General features: G+C 39.5%; 1 long non-coding RNA gene across 6 annotated transcripts in view; it reads right to left on the bottom strand.

Annotated features, from left to right (window-relative positions):
- Positions 1-9769, bottom strand: part of LOC114007778 (uncharacterized) — a 65825-nt gene that overhangs the window by 7125 nt on the left and 48931 nt on the right. For 2 of the 6 annotated variants that reach the window (XR_003549360.1, XR_003549361.1), the window contains 4 exons: positions 2184-2294; positions 1273-1342; positions 776-950; positions 293-397 (listed from right to left, as the gene is read on the bottom strand). This is a non-coding gene — a long non-coding RNA (uncharacterized LOC114007778). Of the gene's footprint in view, positions 1-292; positions 398-775; positions 951-1130; positions 1343-2183; positions 2295-9769 lie in introns of all 6 variants that reach the window. The other 4 variants (XR_003549362.1, XR_003549363.1, XR_003549365.1 and 1 more) reach the window with 4 other exon arrangements.

The raw sequence follows: 9769 nt of genomic DNA, 5'->3' as shown, positions 1-9769 counted from the left end.
ATTCCTGCTACCTGTCTCCATTCTTAAATTAAGACTAATAGTCCAGTTTACCACCCATGAGTCTGAGGATTGAATAAAACAAAAGCAATGCTAAGGATGGCAGGGTCATGTGAGAATTGACAACCTTCAAGCTCCTTGTAAACCTAAGGGTTTATATGGACTGTATAAATGTAGGTTATTAGTGTTATCATTATGCATAGAGTGGGCACATAATCGATTTTGATGACACCACTGGAATAAAATTGCCAAGGCCTGAAAGGGAAAAGAGATAATCCTCCTGGGGTCTACTCACTGTTTTCAGTCGTACGAGGGAAGTGTGATAATGTGATAAAGCCAGCCCTGCCACTCACACACAAACATTCACGTGGTCCTTGAATCCTGCCGTGTTCAGAAAATACTGGGGAGGCAAAGGGAGAAAGGAGGAAGCCCAGTAGCTATTTCCGACTCTGCTTTCACATGTCTTCAGAGAATAAGAAGCAAGGACTGAGACTTTCTCACAGCCACCTTGAATAGAGGATGTGGGAAATTCAATATTGCTTTGTAAAGAGCCAAACCTCAGGGGAACCCACTGCCCAGTCATTAACAATGTAACATCTTTGCAAGAAGAGTGATGTCTGGTCACAGGATGCTGATTTGGTCTTAACAGGTCAGCTGTGGTGTGATGTGCATGTCATCCTAGGAAAGTAAAAGAACCCACAACCATGGGAACCACTTGGTGCCCAGCCTTCCCAGGCCAATTCTTTTTAATGAATCTTCCCAGCTCAATTAAACATACCTGGTATCTCAGTTTCAGCTGCTATGACAAAATACTGTAGATTGGGTGTGTTTTAAACAACAGAAATTTATTTCTCATAGTTCTGGATACTGGAAGTCCAAGATTAAGGTACCAGAATGGTCGTTTGGGTGAGGGCCCTCTTCCAGAGTACAGGGCGCCAACTTCTCACTGTATCCTTGCATTATGCAAAAGAAAGAGAGAGTTCTCTGAGGTCCTTTGGATGAGGACACTAAGCCCATTCATGAGGACTCTATTCTCATCACCTCCCGAAGACCTCGTCTAATGCCATCACCCTGAGGGTTGGGATACCAACATATAAATTTGGGGTAGATAAAAACATTCAGTCCATCATTACCCAGAAAATATGATGTGGGTCTTAAGAAATCAGATCATCTCTGGTATGATCATTTATTCCTTCATTCACTCATAATATCAAAGGGATTGTGGTTATGACTGTGGGCAGTGGATAAGATCACAGGCTCTGGAACCAAACCTACTGAGACAGAATTTCAGCTCTTCCACTCAGTAGCAGTATGACTTTGAGCAAGTCTGAGCCTGTTGCTTCTTCTAGAAGATAAAGATAGTAATATTAGTAGTAATAACAATACAACCCCTTGGGTAATGATGAGAGTTGAATTAATACAGGCTGACTATCTCTTATCCAAAATGCTTGGATTTTGTGTCTTCTCAGATTTTGAAATATTTGCATATAAATAATGAGAAAACATGGGAATGGGACCCAAGTCTAAACATAAAATTAATTTATATTTCATATACACCTTATACACATAGCGTGACAGTAGTGTTATATAACATTTTTGTTTTGAAGAGTTTTGACTGTGACCCATCACATGAGGTCAAGGGGTAAATTTTCCATTTGTGGTATTCTGTTGACTTCAAAATTTTTAGATTTTGGGACATTCTGAGTTTCAGATTTTCAGATTAAGGATGCTCAGCCTATATAAGAAAACTGTTGGGAACAGCAGTTAGCGTAATGGCCATGTCGCTGGACTCCCATGTAGACAACCGTGGTTCGTGTCCCAGAGCCGATGGCTTAAAACTCACACTGGGCGCATGTGCGTGCGTGCCCAAGATCCCGAGATGCCCCTGGAGAGTGATTTCTCACTTTCTCTCTCTGTCTCTCTCTGTCTGGTGAGCGCACACGTCCTATTGTATGCACACACTAATCCGTGAGAAAAAAAAAAAAAAAAAAAAAAAAAAAAAAAAAACAGAAAAGAAAAAAGAAAACTGCTTATAAACGTACAAATATATAAGGACTCAGTCGACTTTAATTATTATTATATGCCGGTTTCCATGACAGAAACTGAATGTGGAAAATGACCCTGTCCTTGTATATTTCACATTCCATAGAAAATGAGTGCTAACAACCAAGAAAATAAGTACTTACACCTGTCTAGCAGTGCCGCAAAGAAGATGAATGGGGAAATATGGCAGACCAGGGCTTGAAGGAGAGGGGCTTGTCTGAAGCAGATGGTTAAGGTCAGTCTTTAGGTGTGGCCTGGCATGAAGAATGAGGGTTTAAGACAGAAGGAGAACAAATGCAAATGCCCTGAATCAGGGGAGAGTTTGACATTAAAAAAAATAAAAAATAAAAAAAGAGCCCATAAAAGGGTGAGGGAAGGGTAGCATAGTAGGAGGTGAGTGCAGGACAGAGTCAGGGGACTGTTCATGTACACTATGGCATAAATATAAAATAAGTAAAATGGGAATTTTTTAACGACTAGCTTAAGCATTGTTTTCCTATTTCACATGTGCTTTATTTCACTTAAAATCACTGTACTGGGGCCAACAGGTGGCTTAGTGGTTAAGGGTGCTGGCTCTTACATGCCCGACTATGGTTCAAATCCCTGACCTGGCAGCTTGCTTTCTCACTTTCTCTCCCTCTCTCACTTTCTCTCACTCCATCCCTCTCTGGTCAAATTAAGATAAATAAAGTTAAATAAAATATTTTTTTAAAATTCCACTATGCTTAAAAAAGTTTTAGTAGGGGCCTACAGGTGGTGTAGTAGTTAAGACACTGGACTCTTGTGTGGCAAACTGTAGTTCGAGTGCTGAACCTGGTGGCTTGAAAATCACACTGTGCACATGTGTGAACATGCTCAAATTCCTAGGAGGTGAATGGAGGAGAAGGGATTGCTGCATGGCCATCCCCTCAGGGAGATGATTTCTCACTTTCCCTCTCACTGTCTCTCCTGCCAGCACACAGGCCCTATGGCAAAAACCTTAAAAAAAATAAAAAAGAGAGAGTGAGGTTAAATAACATTCACAAAGACATGCCATCCTAGACTCTTTGCCCTTAACTCTGAAGACTCTCTGGCCCTGTACCTCATCTCCCAATGATTCCATTAGGGCCGTTTAAATTTTATGGCACATTTTTGAGTCTGTGCTTTCCAGCCTTTCTATTAGTTTTTCTAGATGATTTCATATTTGAACACTAGAAACCACATACCAATATTAACTCTCCCCAGTTGGTTTCTAGCTGCCTTTATCTTCTGATGCTTTGGGAGTCAAAGAAAGATAGATTCTGCAGGCCAGTGAAAGCCTTCAGTGTTAGAAGTCTCTAACACATGTCAGTGAAAGCCTTCAGTGTTAGAAGTCTCTAATATTCAAAGTTATGTATAATAAGGATATAGGGACAATGATATTACTGTTGTTCAAGGAAAGAGTTAATGACCACCCATAACATACTAATGTCAATGTGTGTGTTAGTGTGTGCACACACATGCATAATGGCAGTAACAGGCTGTGGAGAAGGCTGGAATGAATACACTGTGTCAACTTTCTGAGTCTCTGAGTTATTCCTATGTGGAAAGTAATTAAAAGTTACTTTCTAGTATTATAGCAATGCTTTTACATGCTTAGTATGTACCGGAAGCTTTCCTATATATTTATGTGCCTTTTACATTTCTATATACATTTTTACCTATAGGTAAGCCCAGTGAGACAAGTACTGAAAAAGACAGTCAAGGTAACTTAGCTAAAGTCATATAGTTAGAATGTGACAAAACTAGAGTTCAAACCCAGGCCGTCCTGCTTCAGAGTCTCCATTTGCAATGTTTTATAAACATTATGTGCTCAATGTATTTTAGAATCTCTCTTTCCACTTCTAGTGTTTTGCTTTTGTTTTTGTTTAATTTGCCAGGGGGCCTGTGTGCTTACCAGAGAGAGAGGTAAAGCCTGAAGTCACACCCTCACTCATGAGAGTCACGCTACAGTTCCTTCTCCTTCCTTTTTTCCTCCTTGGGACATGCATGCACATGCACCCTGGCATGCTTTTAAAATCACAAAGTCTGGAACTACCATGTTGTAGTCAGCCATGTTGGACCCAGCTCTCATAATCGCCAGGCCACAGGCTGGCCCATGCCACTTCTTAGGAGAATTAGATCATGGAGCATGGCTTCTATAGACCAATTACAATGATTACAGCTTAATTTTGTTCCCCTATGCCCTCTACTATGATTCTCTCAACTGTCAGCCTTTAACATTGGGCACATAAAACATAAAAGAAATATTGCCAATGGCTTCATGGAGCTTGGTATATTTTTCTTCAAATGAATTTGGTTGAAAGCAGACAAGATTTGAGAGAGTCCTCTAGAACATGGCTAGATTGTGTCAGAAGATAAAAAAGAATATTGATGCATCTCAAGGTATCCTCACAGGCTGGACTAGAGCCAGTCACGGCATGCCCAGGTTCAGAAATGTGCTTACAACTTCCATACTGACCTTTCTACCACACCAGAATAAAACCACCTTTTTTCTGGCTCCCTGCAACTAAGACTGCTACCTAACATGTGGGGTTGCTCATCACCTTCTGAGACCAGAGGTGCAGCATCCTGGTTGTTTTGTTTCAGCCATTCTATCTTGCTTTGGAAACGGGTTTAATAATTTAGAATTCTATTTCCCGCTGCCTCAGGTTTTTGTTTTCTAAAACATTCTCAATATCTAAACCCTGCCTGTCAGCATAAGCACAGCTTCAGTCAATTCCAAAGGAAGACAAACATCTCCAGAGGAAAATTCCCAAGAACCCATTTTGTTTTTCTCCTTTCAAAGGTAGATAACACTGGTGCTGGACTGGTGGCACAATATCAAATGTGTTGCTCTGTGAAGATGATCCACACAGGAAAGTTCTGGGTATGTGTCCAGAGTTCTTCCTGAGTTACAGCAGACATGCACATATGGCCACCATCTGGGACTGGCTCACGTTGGGGGTGAATTGCAGTGCCAAGACCCTGCTTGAGGTACTGTCTCTCTTTCTCTCTCTCTCTGTCTTTCTCACTCATGAAATAAATAAATAAATAAATAAATAAAAACTGTAGATATCATCAACCTACTTACTCAGTCCAACAAAATGCTAAAAGTGGGACCAGCAGTTAGCGTAATGGCTACGTCGCTGGACTCCCATGTAGTCGACCGTGGTTCAAGTCCCAGACCTGGTGGCTTAAAACTCTCGCCGGGCGCATGTGCGTGTGTGCCCAAGATCCTGAGAGGAGAACGGAGGAGAAGGGATTGCACCGTGGCCATCCCCCCTAGTGGGTGATTTCTCGCTTTCTGTCTCTCTGTCTCTGTCTGTCTGGCAAGTGCACGCGCCCTATAGCAAAAACCTCTCAAAAAAGAAAAAATGCTAAAAGCGAGTTCAGAGTTCCAGTAAAGATAAAAATTGTTCTGATCAACGCCTTTTTATGGAAATTCTTTAAAAACCCAAAAAGAGATGTAATGTTTCAATGATACTAAAAACTAAGAGCGTTTTTTTATTTACTTATGCCTCATCTTTTCTCAAAATAATTTCAAATGACTTCCAATAGCACATGCAATACTACAGAGTAGTACACATTAGAGTGACAATTAATAGATAAATAAGACAGAGGGCATGCCCTAGCACTTAGTATAAGGATAAAGGGCAGTCCATCATGACCTGATTTCCACGAATAGGAGAGGCAAATATTTGACTTCAAGCTTCTTAGGAAAAAGTTCGACTATTTTTGCATTACTCACCATGCCCATGAAATAAAAACAAGCTGTTTTTCCAGAAGGAGTACAAATGTTCTTGGCACAAGGATCAGGCTGAATTTCTCTCTGAAATCCTTATGAAGAGGATGTTTTTGATCTCATGAACAATGTCCTTAATAACAATTTTTGTTTTTAATAATTATCTATTTTTAATAATTATAAAGTATGAAGTTATCCCACCAAAGCATAATTTTGCGAAAAGCAATTTTGCATGAATCTCTACATTATCTGGGTTATTAGCAATCTAGTGACTTGGCTTTGTTCAGGGATATATTTTGAAATTTCTAAAATCATAAATGGTATCTTTTAAGTTACCATCTCTATAGAGAATTTTTAAATTGGTGTTTAATACATATTGAGTTGAGTTCAAAAGTTTACTTCATGGCATTTTGAAAAATAAGTTTCTTTTGCTACTGGTCAAAATCACAGTTATGATTTGGCAGACTAAAGCCCTGGATAGGGGTGTAAGGCAGGTTAGCATCCTTGTGTAGATGCATAGATACAGAAAGACCTAACTAGGTATAAGAACATCTCACTTCTTTCTGTGGTAAATGAAAAGATAGACTAGGGAATGATGTAGGATCACATTTACTTCTGAGCTAAGAAATAAATGATCAAACCCCCAAGTCTGAATAGAGATAATAAAATAGTGATGACCTGATATCTGTCTAGATATCTAGACAATATCTACCTTAAGGTATCTACCAAACTCAAAGTAGAATTTAAAGTCTTTAAAAAATAAGTCCTCTCAAATGAGTTTTTAGTACAAGATTCATTGAAAGTAACAATCAAGTAACTAGTTTGTTGTATTATTGATAAGATTAAGAAAAGACACAGCTGGACACAAAAATAAATTGAAATCATAAAAATGTAGTTCAAAGATGGAGGTGTATGAACTCGACTGAAAGTTTTCTTTGAAGGGGCAAGTAAGGGTCTTCATTTAGGTGACTGCTAAAGAGAGAAGATAGTATTTAGTCTTGGGTGGTATGGAGACAACTTAAAGAACGAAAGATAGGACCACTCCATGGTGTGTGGTTAAGGTGGCTGGATTTTATATGGCTAAGTTGTTCAATATCTAAACTAGTGGCTTAAGAAATCCACTGGGAGCATGTGCATGTGTGGCCAAAATCCTGAAAGAATGAAGAAATGGAGAAGGGATTGTGGTGTGACTATTCCCCACAGAGGGTACTTTCTTACTTTTCTGCTCTCTCTCTCTCTCTCTGACAAGTTCATGTACCTTCTATCTGGCAATTTTTTTTTTTTAAGTGAAAGATATTTACTGAAGAAATATCTGGCAAATTATTTTTTAAGTGAAAGATATTTACTGAAGAAATGAAATAAATAAAGTGAAATTAGAGGGGTTACTCTCTGGAAGATCTTATCATATTCATAATCAGAAAAATTGAACAGTCAGAGTGACTCAAATTTAAGGACTGGTTAGAATGTAAGGAGATATCAAAAGCCTGATTAAACATACAGGGCTGTAAAGGATGGTTTAGGAATGTCTTACCAAGCAATGAAACTGGGGATGAAAGCACATGAAGATAAAAGAAATGAAAAGTATTGATACAATGGTGAGAGATCTAGGTATGAACATTCAGTGACAATGAATGAAATAGTAGAAAGAGAGATTTCAAATACGACAGTTGTAGTTAGTGATCAAAAACTCAAAGCTGATGGGACCAGTAGTTGGTGTAATGGCTATGTCGCTGGACTCCCATGTAGTCGACTGCGGTTTGCGTCCCGGACCCGGTGGATTAAAACTGACACTGAGTGCGTGTGCATGCATGCCCAAGATCCCGAGAGGAGAATGGAGGAGAGGGATTGTAGTGTGGCCATCCCCCCTGGGGGGTGATTTCTCGCTTTCTGCCTCTCTGTCTCTCTCTGTCTGGCGAGCACCCACGCCCTATAGCAAAAAAAAAAAAAAAAGAAAAAAAAACCTCTCAAAAAAAAAACCAAAACCAAAAAAACCCAAAAAAACTCAAAGCTGATGAGCCAACCAGAGAAATTCAAGTTAAGACTAACAAGAATTTACTGTAAACTAAAACAGTTATGCATTACATATTATTATTCACTATGATGGTACTGGGGGACTATGACAATGGTACTGACAGTGATGATGATGGTGATAGTGGTGGTAAAGAAGATGATGTTATTGGTGGTAGTGACTATAATGTTTCTGGTGGGATTGCTCTTCCTCAAGTTTTTTCCAATTGTTTCTTGCTTCTATATATTTTTACATGTTTTCCCCTCCTCCTGCAATATTTTTACAATACCTCTGCCTTACTGTGTACCTACAACTGCCCTTCCACCTTTCTTCTCTCCATCTTCACAGTAACTTTCTAGACTAATGCACCATAATTTCTCACCTGAATTACTAAAACAACTTCCCAATTGCTCTCCCTCCTTCCATCTTGACTTTTCTTTCAACCTCTATGCCCAAACCAAATCTATTCTTCATATGGCAGCCAGAACAATCATCAAAAAATATAAATCATATCTTGTTACTCCCTGGCCTTAAAACATTTATCAAGGAAAACAAATAAACAAAACACACCAACAAAAACCCACAAAAACAAACTGTTTGCTATAGCCTTCAAAGCTTCCCTGTGGTCCCTGACCAGCTCTGCAACCTCATTTTTGTGGAACTGTGTCCTTTGACCCCTGAGCTCCAGCCATACTGTTATTTCTTCAGACCCTGGAACAGTCAGGCTTTTTAAGCTCAGGGAATTTTTGAATTAACTTTGATTATTGTTTTCACTATTGTACCCCCAAAGCCTGGTATAATTCATGGTCTCTGCCTATACATGTATGATAAATGAATGAACAAAAGGACCATCACCGATAGGTCTCATAGTATCATAATTATCGTCTTTGCGATAGTAGATTATAATTTCACGTTTTCATTTCTGTGCTCTTCACTAGACTATGAACTTGTTCAGGGCTGGGATCATAACTGATTTAGTTCTACTTCCTTGGAACTGAGGACAGTGTCAGGAGAACAGTATGTACATGGACAAATGAATTCCACCATAGTTGTGGGATCAAAGGCCTGGGAGACCAGAGTGTCACATGGAGGATCAAGGGTGCCATTGTTGAAAATGATTACAAACAAAAAGGCAACTCAAAGTGCAGGCAAAGTAATACTGAAAATGAGCTTTTAATATTGAGTGGATGGATCCACTCATTTTTTTTTTTTACTCCCAGAAGGCCTACTGTATCCTCCATCTTCTTTGAAAATATCTGGTGTATACTCTTCAGTTTGTTTGAAACTTTCCTTTCCATATTTTCTCTGAAGCCAAGGGACAGGCAGAGAAATGACATTTTCTTTGCCAAGATCAATTTGAAGTCCTCAGCAGGAGCTCACATTAATCACCTTCTTAGAGGCTCTCTCTGCTGCTCAGAAAGACTATTGTTAAAGGCAAAGGAACCAGGAACTTCATTGATTCCCTTTCCACCGAATATGAATAGATCCCCTTTATCTACCTAAAGAGGTATATTGTCAAATATCCCCCCTATTCAACCCCCAGTGCTTTGAACTACCTGTGGCTCCCTTGACCCAGGACAACAAAAGCATGCAAATCTTGTCTCCAACTCAGGGAGCAGATAAAGCCAAGGTCAAACGTTTATTCCCTTAAATGGGCCAATTAGCTTTCCTCTATTCAACAAACCGAAGTAGCCCCCATGACTGAGTATCTGCTATGGGAAAAGCCTTACACTAATCAGAGAATGAAGAGTCTTTTTCTGGAGACTATAACAACATATTGGGGATACAGAGAGATGAATAAACCATCACAGCAGAAGTGTTAAGGTCTTTGATAGAAGACATGCAAGGATATTTGGAATGACAAAAGACTGAAGTTAGTGGTGCTGGAAAAGGTGTCCCAAGGAGAATACCATTTGTGTCAGATCAAGAAGGATGAGGGTGAGGGATGTTTCAAATAGCTGGAATCAGAAGAACCTGTA

This window comes from Tupaia chinensis, unplaced genomic scaffold (genome assembly GCF_000334495.1).
Source record: "Tupaia chinensis unplaced genomic scaffold, TupChi_1.0 Scaffold000231_2, whole genome shotgun sequence".
Classification (NCBI taxonomy): domain Eukaryota; kingdom Metazoa; phylum Chordata; class Mammalia; order Scandentia; family Tupaiidae; genus Tupaia; species Tupaia belangeri.
This window is presented reverse-complemented; position numbering and strand designations above follow the sequence as displayed.